At 39.2% G+C, this 19,672-nt stretch overlaps 1 protein-coding gene across 1 annotated transcript in view; it reads right to left on the bottom strand.

Moving 5' to 3' along the window:
• Window positions 1-7,852: 7,852 nt before the first annotated feature.
• LOC138854800 (uncharacterized) overlaps window positions 7,853-19,672 on the bottom strand; it is a 391,661-nt gene continuing 379,841 nt past the window's right edge. The window contains exon 3 of the transcript XR_011393968.1: window positions 7,853-7,871. The gene's annotated coding sequence lies outside the window, so the exon portion shown is untranslated. The remainder of the gene's footprint in view (window positions 7,872-19,672) is intronic.

Here is a 19,672-nt window from a genome sequence, read left to right as displayed (position 1 = left end):
TCTACTCGCCCCGTGGTTGTTTCGCACATATATGTTAACATTGAAGCATATATGTGAGCAGTATTTAGATAAAGGTAGGTAAGTTTTTATTGCATTTATGGATTTAGAAAAGGCATATGATAGAGTGGATAGAGGAGCAATGTGGCAGATGTTGCAAGTATATGCAATAGCTGGTAAGTTACTAAATGCTGTAAAGAGCTTTTATGAGGATAGTGAGGCTCAGGTTAGGGTGTGTAGAAGAGAGGGAGAATACTTCCAGGTAAAAGTAGGTCTTAGACAGGGATGTGTAATGTCACCATGGTTGTTTAATATATTTATGGATGGGGTTGTAAAAGAAGTAAATGCTAGGGTGTTTGGGAGAGGGGTGGGATATTAAATATCACTATTTATATAATTAAATAGTGATATCAACACCCTTATAAGGGTGTGAAGCTTGGGTTGTAAATGCTGCAGCGAGGAGGCGGTTGGAGGCAGTGGAGATGTCCTGTCTAAGGGCAATGTGTGGTGTAAATATTATGCAATTAGGAGGACGTGTGTAGTTAATAAAAGTAATAGTCAGAGGGCTGAAGAGGGGTTGTTGAAGTGGTTTGGTTATTTAGAGAGAATGGGTCAAAGTAGAATGATATGGAGAGCGTATAAATCTGTAGAGGAAGGAAGGCGGGGTAGGGGTCGTCCTCGAAAAGGTTGGAAGGAAGGGGTAAGGGATGTTTTGAGGGAGAGGGGCTTGGACTTCCAGCAGGCGTGTGTGAGCGTGTTCGATAGGAGTGAATGGAGGCGAATGGTATTTGGGACCTGACGATCTGTTGGAGAGTGAGCAGGGTAATATTTAGTGAAGGGATTCAGGGAAACCGGTTATTTTTATAGCCGGACTTGAATCCTGGAAATGGGAAGTACAATACCTGCACTTTAAAGGAGGGGTCTTGGGATATTGGCAGTTTGGAGGGATATGTTGTGCATCTTTATACGTATATACTTCTAAACTGTCGTAACTGGGCGCCTCTGCAAAAACAGTGATTATGTGTGAGTGAGGTGAAAGTGTTGAATGATGAAAGTATTTTCTTTTTGGGGATTTTCTTTCTTTTTTGGGTCACCCTGCCTCGGTGGGAGACGGTCGACTTGTTAAATATATATATATATATATATATATATATATATATATATATATATATATATATACAATATGTATATATAATATATATATATATGTATATAATATATATATATATAATATATATTTATATATGTATATATATAATATATATATTTATATATGTATGTATATAATATATATATATATATATATATATATATATATATATATATATATATATATATATATATATATATATATATATATATATATATATTGCATAATTTTAAATTATGCAAAACAACCACTGTGAAAGAGTAGTGAAATTCCAAGCGCTTTCGTGACTACTCACATTGATAATATGAGTAGTCACGAAAGAGCTTGGAATTTCACTATTATTTCACAGTGGTTGTTTTGCATATATATATATATATATATATATATATATATATATATATATATATATATATATATATATATATATATATTTTTCTCCTTTTTCTAAATAGCTCTTGTTCTTTTTTATTTCTTCTATTGTCCATGGGGAAGTGGAAAAGAATCTTTCCTCCGTAAGCCATGCGTGTCGTATGAGGCGACTAAAATGCCGGGAGCAATGGGCTAGTAACCCCTTCTCCTGTATACAATTACTAAAAAAGAGAAGAAGAAAAACTTTATAAAACTGGGTTGCTTAAATGTGCGTGGATGTAGTGCGGATGACAAGAAACAGACGATTGCTGATGTTATGAATGAAAAGAAGTTGGATGTCCTGGCCCTAAGCGAAACAAAGCTGAAGGGGGTAGGAGAGTTTCAGTGGGGGGAAATAAATGGGATTAAATCTGGAGTATCTGAGAGAGTTAGAGCAAAGGAAGGGGTAGCAGTAATGTTAAATGATCAGTTATGGAAGGAGAAAAGAGAATATGAATGTGTAAATTCAAGAATTATGTGGATTAAAGTAAAGGTTGGATGCGAGAAGTGGGTCATAATAAGCGTGTATGCACCTGGAGAAGAGAGGAATGCAGAGGAGAGAGAGAGATTTTGGGAGATGTTAAGTGAATGTATAGGAGCCTTTGAACCAAGTGAGAGAGTAATTGTGGTAGGGGACTTGAATGCTAAAGTAGGAGAAACTTTTAGAGAGGGTGTGGTAGGTAAGTTTGGGGTGCCAGGTGTAAATGATAATGGGAGCCCTTTGATTGAACTTTGTATAGAAAGGGGTTTAGTTATAGGTAATACATATTTTAAGAAAAAGAGGATAAATAAGTATACACGATATGATGTAGGGCGAAATGACAGTAGTTTGTTGGATTATGTATTGGTAGATAAAAGACTGTTGAGTAGACTTCAGGATGTACATGTTTATAGAGGGGCCACAGATATATCAGATCACTTTCTAGTTGTAGCTACACTGAGAGTAAAAGGTAGATGGGATACAAGGAGAATAGAAGCATCAGGGAAGAGAGAGGTGAAGGTTTATAAACTAAAAGAGGAGGCAGTTAGGGTAAGATATAAACAGCTATTGGAGGATAGATGGGCTAATGAGAGCATAGGCAATGGGGTCGAAGAGGTATGGGGTAGGTTTAAAAATGTAGTGTTAGAGTGTTCAGCAGAAGTTTGTGGTTACAGGAAAGTGGGTGCAGGAGGGAAGAGGAGCGATTGGTGGAATGATGATGTAAAGAGAGTAGTAAGGGAGAAAAAGTTAGCATATGAGAAGTTTTTACAAAGTAGAAGTGATGCAAGGAGGGAAGAGTATATGGAGAAAAAGAGAGAGGTTAAGAGAGTGGTGAAGCAATGTAAAAAGAGAGCAAATGAGAGAGTGGGTGAGATGTTATCAACAAATTTTGTTGAAAATAAGAAAAAGTTTTGGAGTGAGATTAACAAGTTAAGAAAGCCTAGAGAACAAATGGATTTGTCAGTTAAAAATAGGAGAGGAGAGTTATTAAATGGAGAGTTAGAGGTATTGGGAAGATGGAAGGAATATTTTGAGGAATTGTTAAATGTTGATGAAGATAGGGAAGCTGTGATTTCGTGTATAGGGCAAGGAGGAATAACATCTTGTAGGAGTGAGGAAGAGCCAGTTGTGAGTGTGGGGGAAGTTCGTGAGGCAGTAGGTAAAATGAAAGGGGGTAAGGCAGCCGGGATTGATGGGATAAAGATAGAAATGTTAAAAGCAGGTGGGGATATAGTTTTGGAGTGGTTGGTGCAATTGTTTAATAAATGTATGGAAGAGGGTAAGGTACCTAGGGATTGGCAGAGAGCATGCATAGTTCCTTTGTATAAAGGCAAAGGGGAAAAAAGAGAGTGCAAAAATTATAGGGGGATAAGTCTGTTGAGTGTACCTGGTAAAGTGTATGGTAGAGTTATAATTGAAAGAATTAAGAGTAAGACGGAGAATAGGATAGCAGATGAACAAGGAGGCTTTAGGAAAGGTAGGGGGTGTGTGGACCAGGTGTTTACAGTGAAACATATAAGTGAACAGTATTTAGATAAGGCTAAAGAGGTCTTTGTGGCATTTATGGATTTGGAAAAGGCGTATGACAGGGTGGATAGGGGGGCAATGTGGCAGATGTTGCAAGTGTATGGTGTAGGAGGTAGGTTACTGAAAGCAGTGAAGAGTTTTTACGAGGATAGTGAGGCTCAAGTTAGAGTATGTAGGAAAGAGGGAAATTTTTTCCCAGTAAAAGTAGGCCTTAGACAAGGATGTGTGATGTCACCGTGGTTGTTTAATATATTTATAGATGGGGTTGTAAGAGAAGTAAATGCGAGGGTCTTGGCAAGAGGCGTGGAGTTAAAAGATAAAGAATCACACACAAAGTGGGAGTTGTCACAGCTGCTCTTTGCTGATGACACTGTGCTCTTGGGAGATTCTGAAGAGAAGTTGCAGAGATTGGTGGATGAATTTGGTAGGGTGTGCAAAAGAAGAAAATTAAAGGTGAATACAGGAAAGAGTAAGGTTATGAGGATAACAAAAAGATTAGGTGATGAAAGATTGAATATCAGATTGGAGGGAGAGAGTATGGAGGAGGTGAACGTATTCAGATATTTGGGAGTGGACGTGTCAGCGGATGGGTCTATGAAAGATGAGGTGAATCATAGAATTGATGAGGGAAAAAGAGTGAGTGGTGCACTTAGGAGTCAGTGGAGACAAAGAACTTTGTCCTTGGAGGCAAAGAGGGGAATGTATGAGAGTATAGTTTTACCAACGCTCTTATATGGGTGTGAAGCGTGGGTGATGAATGTTGCAGCGAGGAGAAGGCTGGAGGCAGTGGAGATGTCATGTCTGAGGGCAATGTGTGGTGTGAATATAATGCAGAGAATTCGTAGTTTGGAAGTTAGGAGGAGGTGCGGGATTACCAAAACTGTTGTCCAGAGGGCTGAGGAAGGGTTGTTGAGGTGGTTCGGACATGTAGAGAGAATGGAGCGAAACAGAATGACTTCAAGAGTGTATCAGTCTGTAGTGGAAGGAAGGCGGGGTAGGGGTCGGCCTAGGAAGGGTTGGAGGGAGGGGGTAAAGGAGGTTTTGTGTGCGAGGGGCTTGGACTTCCAGCAGGCATGCGTGAGCGTGTTTGATAGGAGTGAATGGAGACAAATGGTTTTTAATACTTGACGTGCTGTTGGAGTGTGAGCAAAGTAACATTTATGAAGGGATTCAGGGAAACCGGCAGGCCGGACTTGAGTCCTGGAGATGGGAAGTACAGTGCCTGCACTCTGAAGGAGGGGTGTTAATGTTGCAGTTTAAAAACTGTAGTGTAAAGCACCCTTCTGGCAAGACAGTGATGGAGTGAATGATGGTGAAAGTTTTTCTTTTTCGGGCCACCCTGCCTTGGTGGGAATCGGCCGGTGTGATAATAAAAAAAAAAAAAAAAAATATATATATATATATATGTATATATATTTATATATATATATATATATATATATATATATATATATACATATATATATGTATATATATATATATATATATATATATATATATATATATAGCTTTACTGGGTACCTTCATCCTCAGAGAAGACAATAATATTGGTACATACTAGTCTACTATAGATTTTTAACGCAACATTTTACTAGAAATGGCAATGAAATCCAATATTGTCTCAGGACCCGCGCAGAGTAGCTCCGGGAGCTGGATGCTGCTCGCCAGCCGCAGTTCGGCCACCGTTGCACTACAACAAAATGCTGTTTGCGATGCGCTCAATGCTACACGAATCGATAGCTCAGAACGACTTACAGGTTGCAAGGCAATAGTGTAAGCAGGATCGTAGAGACAATACGGTGACTATCCTCAAAACAGGACCTCATATTACGTACACAGATACAGATATGTCCAACACATCTTGCTGTAATGCGATAACTGTAGATAATAAATTAATATATTTCCTTCAGGAAAAATAAGATGGTATTACAACACATATACCCTATGTACAATGTTTACAACTCTGTACAATGAGGCAAATGTAAGCATGTAACACTGTAAACCGTGACGACCAGCAGGGAAGGCCAGGTTGCCAGAGTTGTTTCATGAGTTGACCACATCGCTTCACAGTTACGGCAAGCTTTATTGTGATTGGTTGGTTGAACCAAGGTACTTCTATAACGATGGGGTCCCTGATAGTTAAACCCTTAGCCCCTGGTTCACTGGTCGGGAGGCAGCCTATATGGGAGTGTGACGTACGCCGAATAAAAAGTAACATTCCTTTTATCATTTTATGGAGGTGTTCTTTGCAGTTTTTCATGGTGGTGTACACTACTCATAGTCTTCCATGGTGGTGTTACTTGTAATCTTTCATGGTGGTGTTACTTGTAATCTTTCATGGTGGTGTTACTTGTAGTCTTTCATGGTGGTGTTACTTGTAGTCTTTCATGGTGGTGTTACTTGTAATCTTTCATGGTGGTGTTACTTGTAATCTTTCATGGTGGTGTTACTTGTAATCTTTCATGGTGGTGTTACTTGTAATCTTTCATGGTGGTGTTACTTGTAATCTTTCATGGTGGTGTTACTTGTAGTCTTTCATGGTGGTGTTACTTGTAATCTTTCATGGTGGTGTTACTTGTAGTCTTTCATGGTGGTGTTACTTGTAGTCTTTCATGGTGGTGTTACTTGTAATCTTTCATGGTGGTGTTACTTGTAGTCTTTCATGGTGGTGTTACTTGTAATCTTTCATGGTGGTGTTACTTGTAGTCTTTCATGGTGGTGTTACTTGTAATCTTTCATGGTGGTGTTACTTGTAGTCTTTCATGGTGGTGTTACTTGTAATCTTTCATGGTGGTGTTACTTGTAGTCTTTCATGGTGGTGTTACTTGTAGTCTTTCATGGTGGTGTTACTTGTAATCTTTCATGGTGGTGTTACTTGTAGTCTTTCATGGTGGTGTTACTTGTAATCTTTCATGGTGGTGTTACTTGTAATCTTTCATGGTGGTGTTACTTGTAATCTTTCATGGTGGTGTTACTTGTAATCTTTCATGGTGGTGTTACTTGTAATCTTTCATGGTGGTGTTACTTGTAGTCTTTCATGGTGGTGTTACTTGTAGTCTTCCATGGTGGTGTTCCTTGTAGTCTTTCACTGAAGTGTTTCTTGAAGTCTTTCAATGAGGAGTTTCTTGCCGACTTCCATATATTATAAAAATTACTCTTAAATTCAAGGTATACAAAATAGCAATAAGAATGACCTGATGCACTATAATATCAAGGGTAAAATGATACCAAAAGTTTTCCTGATGCTGATATCATTTCTCAGTTTTAAGCTGATACCGATACTGACACCAATACTTCCTCAAAAGCCATTTAATAGCCTAGGGAGGTTCAGTAATAAATAACTTAGTTTCTTTGAGATGCCAATGATGTTCTCAAACTGAAAAAATAATACTGAATCAATCTACCTAATAAGTTATTTAATAACGTAAACTTAATCAGGAATCAGGTACGAAATAAAAGTCTGAATTATTTCCACCTATATTTGATAATATACTAAAACATCCAATGTTTCATAATAAAAACTATTTTGAAAACTGATGAAACGTATTTTATTGTGTTAAGTGGAAATAGAAACTGAATTTTTAGTTCAGAACTTTGAACATCTCTCAATTTTTAAATTGAATTAACTAACACATTTTTCATTATTCAGTTTAATGTTTTTCTAAACTACGAAGAAACAAACACCTTGAAAAACAGAAAAAAAACATTAATTGTTCCTATACCTGAAATTAAAAACGATTTATATACGTACATTACTCTAGTAGTTGAACTAAATAATTCTCAAATGGAAGTTGAAAAACCTCAACATCTTTCAATTTTCGGAAATTTATTTGTTTCTATAAGGAGAGAGATGTTCCCTCCATTACTGAACAGTCTTTCACTCTCTGTTGAAGAGTGAACTCAGATATTTAGTGGATAGAGTTGCCACAGAGAACCTCTCTAGTGGTTCTCTTTCATTACGCAATAACGCCAATACCGTACATTTGTCTATTTCTCTTTTCTTGTTTCTAGTAACACGAGAGTCAGTTCATTAGGAACCTACTTTTTGTTATTTGAAAAAGCGTCCTAATACTTTGTCTTCAGGATTATGAAGCTGAACACTACTCAAGGCCGAGGGACTGACCACCTCAAGACTACTTCATCAAAGCTAATGGACTGATCACATCATCTTTACCTCTTCACTGCTTCTGCTGTCTACATATTTAGTCGCCTCTATATCTGAAGACAGAGTGAATCTTCAAGACGATATACATTGGGCATTAGGCCACAATATAGTGTTCAGTGTTGACAATTTGCAATTGCTTCACTCTGGAAGAATAGAGAAAATAAAGACTGACACGGTGTAGAGGACAAACTCAGATCATTCAATAGATCAGAATTTCTAAATTTCTATGTGTGGAACCTAGGAGTGATAATTTCAGAAGATCTCACATTCAAAGATCATAACAATGTTGCTATTACTACAAGGAAAATGACTGACTGGATAACCAGAACGTTCAAGGTGAAGGATGCTGAGCCAGTGATGATATCCTTCAACTCATTTGTTCTCTCCAAGCTGGAACATTGCTGTCACTTTGAAGGCAGGCGAGATTGCTGAAGTGGTAAACATAGGGAGAACTTTCACTGCCCGTATACTTCAAACGTTGACGCTACTGGGAAGGTTTGAAGTCTCTATAGCTGTATTTCTTGGAACGTAGGGGTGAATGGTGCATCACTATATACACCTGAATAATCCTGGAGGAACTGATCCCAAACCTGTACACTACAATCACTCTGTATGAACACAGGAAACTTGGCAGACGGTGGAAAGTACCTTCAATAAAAAGCAGTGACGCGACGGGTTGTTGTCAGAGGTCCCTGACATGTTAATGCCCTCCCTTAATACATAAAGAGAATTACCAACAAACTTATGGCTGTTCTCAAAAGGAACCTTACAAGTTCTTTCAGTCACTTCCTGACCATCCGGGCAATGGTTTGTGTGGCCTGAAGTAACAGCCTGGTTGCTTAGATCACAGGGGCAGCGACCGCTGAAAACATCCAGGAGAAACCAACAGTGTCGGTGAAAAGTTTGGGAAATAAAGATAACTACAGTAACTCTCGTGAGCATGTTTTAATCATTTTGTTGTTGTTTGATGCTGTTAGCAGAAAAGTTGCTCTCTCTCAGTTCTCCCGCTGCAAAATTTTCTCTGGAGTTTCTTTATTTTATTCCCATCACTGCTATGGTTTGTTTTATACGACTCTTGTACAACAATAACACTGAAGTTATTCTTATATGAGGGATCAAGAAATGTACTGAATATCGTGTTATAGTCTATGGTGAAAGTCTCAAGCCTAGTTAACACTGACACGTTGAGTGCTGTGTTACTCAAGCCTGAGGCTCTTCAATCATTCAAAGTTTTGCTGGGTAAATGTTTGAAACATTATTGTACTTCAGGCAGTATTTCTAAGACCATACAATTTCTTTAACAATGATGTACAGGTGTTTAATGAAATATTTTCAACAAGGAAGAGAACTTGGCAGAAATTCCGCGTATTTCCGTCAACTGATGGAAAGTTTGTTTTATCTAAGCAATATATTGCAGTGACTGTTTTACTGTTCACAGATGTGATATAACATTAATACTGCTATACACTGTCTGCCCCCTTCAAGGAAGGCGAAATTGCTGACCTGGAGAGTGTATAAAGATCTTTCACGGCATACATATGTACGATAAAGCACTTAAATATCTGGGAACGGTTGAAGTCCCTTGATTTGTATTTCCTGGAGCGCAGGCGAGAGAGATTCATGATAATATACACTTGGAAAATCCTAGAGAGATTAGTACCAAACTTTCACACGAAAATCACTCTCTATGAAAGCAAAACACTCGGCTGGAAATGCAACGTTCTCCCAACGAAGAGCAGGGGCGCCACGAGTACACTGAGAGACAACACAATAAGTATCAGGGGCCATAGACTGTTCAACTGCCTTCCAGCATACATAAGGGGGATTACCAATAGACCCCTGGCTGTCTTCAAGAAGGCACTGGACGGGCACCTAAAGTTAGTACCTGACCAGCCGGGCTGTGGTTCGTACATCAGTTTGCGTGCGGCCAGCAGTAACAGCAGGGTTGATCAGACCCTGATCCATCACGAGGCCTGGTCTCTCGACCGGGCCGCGGAGCGTTGACCCCCGAAACCCTCTCCAGGTATACTCCAGGTAAGTTCTATTCCAGAAGCTAGACAGCAACCACCCAGGGAGGTACTACCGTCGTACCGAATATAAGTGTGAAACACAAGCCTGTAATTGTTTTACATGATGGTAGGATTGCTGGTCTCTTTTCATGTCTCATAAACAGGTAAGGTTTCAGGTATGTCTTGCTACTTCAACTTGCACTTAACTTACACTACACATGCATGAATAAGCACATATATACTAACCCCTCTGGGTTTTCTTCTATTTTCTTCCATGTATCCCTGTTTTCTGTCTTTGGGATAGTAGGGCAGACAGCCAGTACTATGAAGAAAAAGACTGGCCACCAATAATCAGCTTCTTACCCGGAAATCACAACGTGAAAACTGTGCCACTTGTTGACTCCAAGAAAATTCTGCTGCCACCACTCCACATCAAATTAGGGCTTATGAAAAATTTTGTGAAGGCCATGAATAAGAATGGAACTGTTTTCAAGTACCTGGATTCAAAGTTTCCTCTTATAATTGAAGGCATGCTAAAGGCAGGAATCTTTGTTGGCCCTCAGATTCGGGAACTGACGACGGACAAGCATTTTGATGAAGCACTAGCAGGTGTCGAGGCGAATGTCTGGTTTTCATTCAAGCAGATTGTCCACAACTTCCTGATAAACAGGCGCTCCCCAGAATATGAAAAATTGATCCAAGACCTGATTTCAAGTTTCCAACAACTTTGGTCTAGAATGAATGTGAAGATGCACTTTTTGCAGACACATCTTGACTATTTTCCCAACAATTGTGGGGACTACAGTGAGAAACAAGGAGAGCGGCCCCATCAAAATATTTGCACCATGGAAACTCGATGCTAGGGCAAATGGAATGTCAGCATGATGGTGGATTACTGCTGGTCATTGAAACGTAATGGTCTCGATGCACAGCACAAGCGAAACTCAAAGAAGTCCTCCTTACTTTGATTCCATTTGTAGGCTAAACATTAGCAGCATATTTTTTTTTTAATAAAATCATTTGATTTGATTCTTGTTGATTTGGAATTCATATGTTCTAAAAACTAGCAGAATGCCCTTTTCCATGATTACTTGACTAATTTTAATAAATTAACAATTTATTAAAAATTTAGAGTAAGATCTGTATTTATTCAAAATCCTTACGTGATAGAGCAAAACGGATTAGATATTTGCAATCAACATCCCAAGAATATATAAAATCGCAACCATGAATAAAAATAAAAATTAAAAACATTCCAAAAGCAGACGAGTGTTATAGGTAATACATATTTTAAGAAAAAGAGAATAAATAAGTATACAAGATATAGGGTATAATGACAGTAGTTTGTTGGACTACGTATTGGTAGAGAAAAGTATGTTGGGTAGACTTCAGGATGTGCCTGTTCATAGAGGGGCCACAAATAGAACACGTTTTAGTTGTAGCAACAGTAAGAGTTAAAGGTAGATGGGATACAAGGAAAATGGAAGCATCAAGTAAGGGAGAAGTGAAGGTTTATAAACTAAAGGAGGAGACAGTTAGAGTAAGATATGAACAGCTGCTGGATGACAGATGGGCTAGTGAGTATAGGCAATGGGGAAGAAGATGTATGGGGTAAGTTTAGGAATGTAATATTTGAATTTTCAGCAGAAGTTTATGGTTACAGGAAAGTGGGTGAGGGAGGGAAGAAGAGCGATTGGTGGAATGATGATGTAAAGAGGGTAGTAAGAGAGAAAAAGTTAGCAAATGAGAGGTTTTTACAAAATAGAAGTGATGCAATGAGGGAGGAGCATATGGAGAGAAAAAGAGAGGTTAAGAGAGTGGTGAAGCAACGTAAAAAGAGAGCAAATGAGAGAGTGCATGAGATGTCATCAACAAATTTTGTTGAGAATTAGAAAAAGTTAAGGAGTGAGATTAATAAGTTGAGAAAGCCTAGAGAACGAATGGATTTGTTTGTTAAAAATAGGAGAGGAGAGTTATTAAACGGAGAGTTAGAGGTATCAGGAAGTTGGAGGGAATAGTTTGAGAAATTGTTAAATGTTGATGAAGATAGGGAAGCTGAGATTTCGAGTATAGGGCAAGGAGGAGTAACATCCTATAGGAGTGAGGAAGAATTAGTTGTGAGCGTGGGGGAAGTGCGTGGAGTAGTGGGTAGAATGAAAGGGGGTAAAGCAGCTGGGAGTGATGGGATTGATAGAAATGTTAAAAGCAGGTGGGGATATAGTTGTGGAGTGGTTAGTGTTTTTGTTTAATAAATGTTTGGAAGAGGGTAAGGTACCTAGGGATTTGCAGAGATTATGCATAGTTCCTTTGTATAAAGGCAAAGGGGACAAAAGAGAGTGTAAAACTTATATGGGGATAAGTCTGTTGAGAATTCCTGGTAAACTGTATGGTAGAGGTATTACTGAAATAATTAAGACGAAGACGGAGAGTAGGATAGTTGATGAACAAGGAGGCTTTAAGGAGCGTATGGGGTGTGTAGACCAAGTGTTTGCAGTGAAACATATAGGTGAACAGTATTTAGATAAGGGTAAATAGGTTTTAGTGCCATTTATGGATTTGGAAAAGGGAGCAATGTGGCAGATGTTGCAAATGTATGGAATAGGAAGTAGGTTATTGAAAGCAGTGAAAATCTTTACGAGGATAGTGAGGCTCAGGTTAGAGTATGTAGGAGAGAGGAAGATTATTTCTAAGCAAAAGTAGGCCTTAGGGATGTTTGATGTCACCGTGGTTGTTCAATATATATATATATATATATATATATATATATATATATATATATATATATATATATATATATATATATATATATATATATATATAGATGGAGTTGTAAGTGAAGTGAATGCTTGGATGTTGGCAGGAGGTGTGGGGTTAAAAGATAAAGAATCTAACACAAAGTGAGAGTTGTCACAGTTGCTGTTTGCTGATGACACTGCACTTTTGGAAGATTCTGACGAGAAGTTGCTGAGGTTGGTTGATGAGTTTGGTAGGGCATATATAAGAGGGAAATTAAAAGTGAAAATAGGAAAGAGTTAGGTGATGAGGATAAGAAAAAAAAATACGTAACGGAAGACTGGATAGCAGATTGGATGGGGAGAGAATGGAGGAGGTGAATGTATTCAGATATCTGGGAGTGGACGTGTCAGCAGATGTGTCTATGAAAAATGAATTGACGATAGGAAAAAGGTGAGTTGTGCACTGAGGAGTCTAATGAGACAAAGATCTTTATCCATGAAAACACCCATACAACGCTCTTGTATGGGTGTTAGGCATGGGTGGTGAATGTTGCAACAAGGAGAAGGCTGGAGGCAGTGGAGATGTCATATCTGAGGGCAATGTGTTGTGTGAATATAATGAGGAGAATTTGTAGTTTATAGATTAGGAGGAGGTGCGGGATTACCAAAACTATTATCCAGAGGGCTGAGGAGGGGTTATTGAGATGGTTTGGACATGTAGAGAGGATGGAACAAAATAGAATGACTTCAAGATTGTATCAACCTGTAGTGGAGGGAAGACGGGGTAGGGGTCGGCCTAGGAAAGGTTGGAGGGAGTGGGCAAAGGAGGTTTTGTGTGCGAGGGGCTTGGACTTTCAGCAAGCAGGCGCGAGCATCTTAGATAGGAGCAAATGGAGACAAGTGGTATTTTAGGACCTGACTTACTGTTGGAGTGTAAACAAGGTAGCATTTATGAAGGGAGTCAGGAAACCCGCAGACCAGACTTGATTCCTGGAGATGGAAAGTACAGTGCCGGCACTCTCAAGGAGGGGTGTTAATGTTGCAGTTTTATAACCGTAGTGTAAGCATTCCTCTGGCAAGACAGTGATGGAGTGAATGATGGTGGAAGCTTTTGTTTTTCGGGCCACCCTACCTTGGTGAGAAATTTGTTAGTGAAAAGCGTCTAGTCTACTACAGGCTAGAGGAGAGTGACTGAAGATGGAGGCGCAATCCTCCAGCCTTCAGTCACGAACTTTCACAAGAATTATGCATTGTGTCACATGACTCTGAGAGTTTCGTGTAGTTTCACTTGACACCGAGGGTTGTGTTGTGTCATATAACACTGAAAGCTTAAGTTGTGTAATGTGTAACATTGGAAATTATGTGTTATATTATACGTCATCGAGACTTGAAATTCATGTATCACATGACACTGAGAAGTGAAGTTGTGTTGTGTCACACGACACAATGCTGAAGCTGTGTGTTGATGTAACTGAAAGGGTTGGAAGGCAGAAATGCAGATTTTTTTTCCTATTTACACATTTTCAATTAAATTTTTACCGTGATTTAAACAGCTTTTGAAACCTGTACACTGTAGGTATTATGAAGATTTCCTTGAAAATTAAAGAGAAAAAAAATAATTATTGACTGTTATATGGGGTATTTTTGGGCACGCTTTATGCAAAACAAGACTGATACACAATGTTCTAGTTGTCCTCACATGAAAGATAAAGTTCACGATAGTTGGGCTTCAACGGGGCTTTACCATTGTGTCAATATCTTGTTTTCATTTTTAATGATTTTCGGGAGAAAATCAATAAAAAAAAGGGTAAAGGCTATTGGAAATTGCAGTTATATCTTTGTATAACCATCATTCTTCAATTACGTGTGCAAAAATCATGACATTCTACGAAGCAGTTTTTGCAAAAAGCTCAATGAAAGGTAAATAACTTATTCCTAAGAAAAACAGAAATTCATTTGTCTATAAAATTCTACGGAAGACTCCCGCCGCATGTCGAGGGAGCCCTGGTCTTTGTCAGATGGTGACCCGGTCATGGCTCCCTATCGCGGGAATGTCTTGAAGGGCACGACAGCTGCATAGCAGCTGGCATGTCAGGAAGAGCCAAGGAAGCTGCGTAGCAGCAGGCTATGTCGGGAAGGGCTGAGAGAGCAACCACTCCTGAATCCACTGGAACCACACCCAAGCTTTAGGCAGCAGCCAAAGTGCTGGGGAAGCTCAGCTTAATGATGATTGGTTGATGGGAAGTTTGCTTAGTGTGAGGAAGCGTTTTTAATGCATCTGAATTTCGCTCTCGAGACGTAAGTCGGATCTTGTTGGCGTCGTCATTAATATACTCATTGACGTGCTCAGCCATTTCTTGAGTGCTGCGTAGTTGATCAGTGTCACAGGTAAACTTCACTGTTCCTTTCTGGAGTCGTCGGTAGAGTTCTTCGCAATGCATGTCATCATGGCATTGGTCGGTTGTGTAGAGCCTGATGCCGGGTCATTCTGTGTACTTAGAGTTCAGTATTTCATGAAGCCCTTCACTGAGTTTTACAAGTTGTGCAGGTATGAAGGATGCAGATGGTTAGTTGGTAGAAGTGGAGGTAGGTGGCTTGGCCGTGGGACTTTCTTCAACTGGTTAAGCTTTAGTGCCTGTTGATTGGTTCGACTGGGGTAAGATCGCTGATTGGTCCTTTTCTGTGATGGAAGAAGTCGATGGTAGCGTCTCATTGGTGGGATTTTGAGTAGTCTCGTAGCATGTAGGAGATGATGGTGGTGGTAGGGTTGATTGAGAGTAACTTTCGGGTGTTAAGACACTGGTGAACTTTGATGTGAGCTTGAGTATTTCAGAAGAAGGTGGAGAATCTGGGAAAGTAAAACTGGGCATGTTATTAAGCCTGAAGAGTTCGTTAATGACTGTGTTGAAGGATCCTGGTTTGGCCATATTGTACATGTGGGCATACATCATGCAGTAGTGGATCTCCGTGGGTTCACCGTCTTGTATAGGTGGTAGCAGATTGCCGGTGGAAGATGAAGATTATGTGGCCTTGAGTATTTTGGTGGTGTCTGCTTGCAGGTTTGTGGTTGCAGTGTATGTTGCAGACTTTGCAGTTTTTTCTGTTGTTCTTCTTGGATTTTCATGAGAATTTATCTTCTTGTTTGGCACTTGGCAGCTAGGGTATAGTGTTCATTCTTGCAGTTCAGGCATTTTGTTGGACTTCCGCAAGTCGAGCAGAATTTTTTTTATCGTTGGTAGGGCAATCCTTGGTGGGGTGCAGGTAAGAGTAGCAGCTGAAGCACTGTGGGATGTGTAGGAATCTCTCGGCTTCAATGTAGTTTTGGTTGATGAGGATGTAGTGGATTGCCATTCCATCGGTGAGAGGTTGGGTGATCTTTAGTATAGAAGAAGCGTTAGATATTTTGGTAATATATTCCACAGTGATCCAGGAGTTCTGGTCATCTATTGACTTCATGATCTCTCCGATGGATTGGGATGTGATAAGCTTATCCAGTCGTTCGAGGAAGACAGTTCTCTTGACCCTCAAAGCTGGGAAAGATGTGACCTGAAAGCCTCGTTCAGCAAGAGTTGTAGCGTTAGTGGTGATCAATTTATCAGCTTCATCGTCGTCTATGCAGACTACAATGATAGCATCCTTGAGCGATAGAATCGCATTAAATTTATTCTGCAAACTGCCGCTAACAGCAGCTGCATGGGCTAGTTTGGACGAGTCATTGACTGTCCCAGTTCTCTGCATGATCTTCACACGATTTGAAGGTTAGGTTAGGTTAGGTAAATGTTGTCAGGAAACAGGACAAGTGTTTCCTGACGCGAGTCTTAGTCAGATGATGACTCTCCTTTGGAGCTTTTGGTCATCTGACCGAAGCCTTCCGCTGGTTTACCGGTCCCCCCCTTTAAAAATTATGGTCATATATAACCATTGTTGTTAGTGCACGATTTGAATAATGCATCGTGAAAGATCATGGATGATGAAGAATGCAGAAATAAAAGTTCCCATCCACAACGGGGATCACAGGGATAAGATTAGTGGCTCAGTTGCATTTGGGTTGCCGTCTTCTTCTACAAGAAGAAGAAGAAGGCAAATGAGCAGCTCTCACTCTGAACACTAACATGGAGTCGACAGACGAGATTCCATATTGCGTATTTGCAAAGAAACAATCATAAAAATCGTAGGTAATATAGATATTATTGGTATAACAGAGACTTGGTTCAACCTGAAAGATAGAGAAATGCCTTCTGAATGCAACATACAGGGTTTTAAACTATTCCACACTGATAGGGTCAACAGGGAGGGTGGTGGAGTGGCGATGTAAGTCAGAGAAAATTTAATTTGTTGTCGTCGTGACAAATTTAAATTGTTGAGGGTCGTGACAAATTATTTTTGGGTGTGATTTATAGGCCTCCAAACCTTGATAGGGAGTGCAGTAAGCTGTTATGGGACGAAATTCATAAGGCATCTAGATATGAAAATATTGTGATAATAGGAGATTTTAGCTTTAGACAAATTGATTGGAACAATATGACAGGAAATCTTGAGTCTAGTGACTTTCTTGATACGGTTCAGGATTGCTTTTTAGAACAGGTTGTGACAGAACAAACTAGTGGAAACAATCTGCTTGACTTGGTTCTTGCCAAAAAAGAGTCACTAATTAATAATCTTTAGGTTAATGATGAGCTTGGGGAAAGTGATCACAAATCACTTAGTTTCAATATATCATGGAATTACCTAGATAACTGCAATCAAATCTCTGTCCCAGATTTTCGCTTAGCCAACTTCATGGGACTGAAAAATTACCTTGGTGGGCTAAATTGGGATGTCCTGACTATGGGTCAGGTAGGTGATCTTGGATGCTAATATGACGTTTTTCAGAGCATAGTTCTAGTTGCCCAGACAACTTTTGTTCCGAGTAGGGAAATTAGATTTAACAAAAATTATCCCAAATGGATGAACAATAGATTAAAACATCTCATTGGTCAAATGAGAGGCATATATAGGCGTTTCAAAAGAGGGGATGGGTAGTTAAGAAATCGATATAATCAATTAAAGAGAGAAATAAAGAAAGTAATAAGAAAAGCAAAAAGGATTATGAGGTTAAGGTCGGAAGGGATTCAAAGACTAACCCAAAAGGGTTCTTTCAGGTATACAGAAGTAAGATTAGGGATAAGACTGGCCCACTTAAGAGTAACTCTGGTCAGATCACTGACAGTGATAGGGATATGTGTGAAATTCTCAATACCTACTTCATCTCAGTTTTCACCCAGGAAAATACTAGCGACATTCCTGAAATAATAGATTATGTAGAACAGGACGATAATAAACTATGCACGATTGCGGTAACTAGTGACATGGTTCTCAGACAAATAGAGAAACTAAAGCCTAACAAATTCCCAGACCTTGATGAACTGTTTGCAAGGGTGTTAAAGGAATGTAAAGAGGAACTTAGCATACCTATGGCTAATCTTTTTAACATATCACTACAAACTGGCATAGTGCCTGATAAGTGGAAAATGGCAGATGTAATACCTATTTACAAGGCAGGTGACAGGTCCTTGGCTTCGAGCTATAGACCAGTAAGCCTTACCTCCATTGTGGGAAAGTTTATGGAATCAATAATTGCCGAAGCAATTCGTAGCCATCATGATACGCACAGATTGATTAATGAATCTCAACACGGTTTTGTGTTTGAGGAGGTAGATCATGGTAATGAATATGATATTGTGTATATGGACTTCAGTAAGGCTTTCTATAGAGTTCCACACCAGAGGCTATTGAGGAAACTTAAGACACACGGAATAGGAGAATGTTTTTCCTGGGTAGAGGCATGGCTGACAATTCATTCTAATGAGGACACTAGAGCACTCCAGGATGATTTGAATAGACTGATGCAATGGTCGAAGAAGTGGCAGATGCAGTTTAATATAGACAAATGCCAAGTTCTAAATTTTGGACAGGAAAATAACCATGCAACATATAAACTAAACAATGTAGATATTAATACTACTGATTGCGAAAAGGATTCAGGAGTTCTGGTTAGCAGTAATCTGAAACCAAGACAACAGTGCATTAGTGTTCGCAGTAAAGCTAACAGAATTCTTGGCTTCATATCTAGAAGTATAAATAATAGAAGTCCTCAGGTTGTTCTTCAACTCTATATATCCTTGGTTAGGCCTCATTTAGACTATCCTGCTCAGTTCTGGTCACCATATTACAGAATGGATATAAATGCTCTGGAAAACGTACAGAGGAGGATGACAAAGATGATCCCATGTATCAGAAATCTTCCCTATGAGGATAGACTGAGGGCCCTGAATCTGCACTCTCTCGAAAGGCGCAGAATTAGGGGATATATGATTGAGGTGTATAAATGGAAAACAGGAATAAATAAAGGGGATGTAAATAGTGTGCTGAAAATTTCCAGCCAAGACAGGACTCGTAGCAATGGTTTCAAGTTGGAAAAATTCAGATTCAGGAAGGATATAGGAAAGCACTTGTTTGGTAATAGAGTTGTGGATGAGTGGAACAAACTCCCCAGTACAGTTATTGAGGTTAAAACGTTGTGTAGTTTTAAAAATAGGTTAGATAATTACATAAGTGGGTGTGGGTGAGTGTGAACTGGATCTGACTAGCTTGTGCTGCTGGGTCTGGCGCCGTGTTCTTTCCTTGAGTGGAGGTGACCAGATTGGGTGGGTCATGGGGCTTATTCGGGGGAGGGACATGGACTTGCTTCGCATGGGTCAGTAGGCCTGTTGCAGTGTTCCTTCTTTCTTATGTTCTTACGTTCTTAAGACATGACATCATGTCCTCTTAATAACAGCAAGAACAAATAAAATTCATTTTTTTTTTTGAAAAAGAAAAAAAAAATACTTCGAAAAATGATAGAAACAAGTGGAGTGCATCAATATGTTCTCAGATTTGTGCACTCTTTCTCAGTAAGAAAAAAAGACTTTTTTTTTTTTACTGTGGCTGTCCAGTGACTTGACGTAACCTGATAAACCACACATTATTAGCTTATGAACAGCCGACCTCCTATACCACAGATATATATTGAGGTTTTAATTAATGAATTTTATTAGGAATAAAAATTGTAACTGTGCAATACGTTTATATAGTTATTGAAATAGGTGATAGTGTTGACATATATGATTACATATCCTTTATAAAATCAGCAACAACATTAATAACAATATGAAATGATAA

This window comes from Cherax quadricarinatus, chromosome 70 (assembly GCF_038502225.1).
Source record: "Cherax quadricarinatus isolate ZL_2023a chromosome 70, ASM3850222v1, whole genome shotgun sequence".
Taxonomy (NCBI): domain Eukaryota; kingdom Metazoa; phylum Arthropoda; class Malacostraca; order Decapoda; family Parastacidae; genus Cherax; species Cherax quadricarinatus.
Note: the sequence above shows the minus strand (reverse complement) of the source record. Positions and strands in the feature narration are given on the sequence as shown.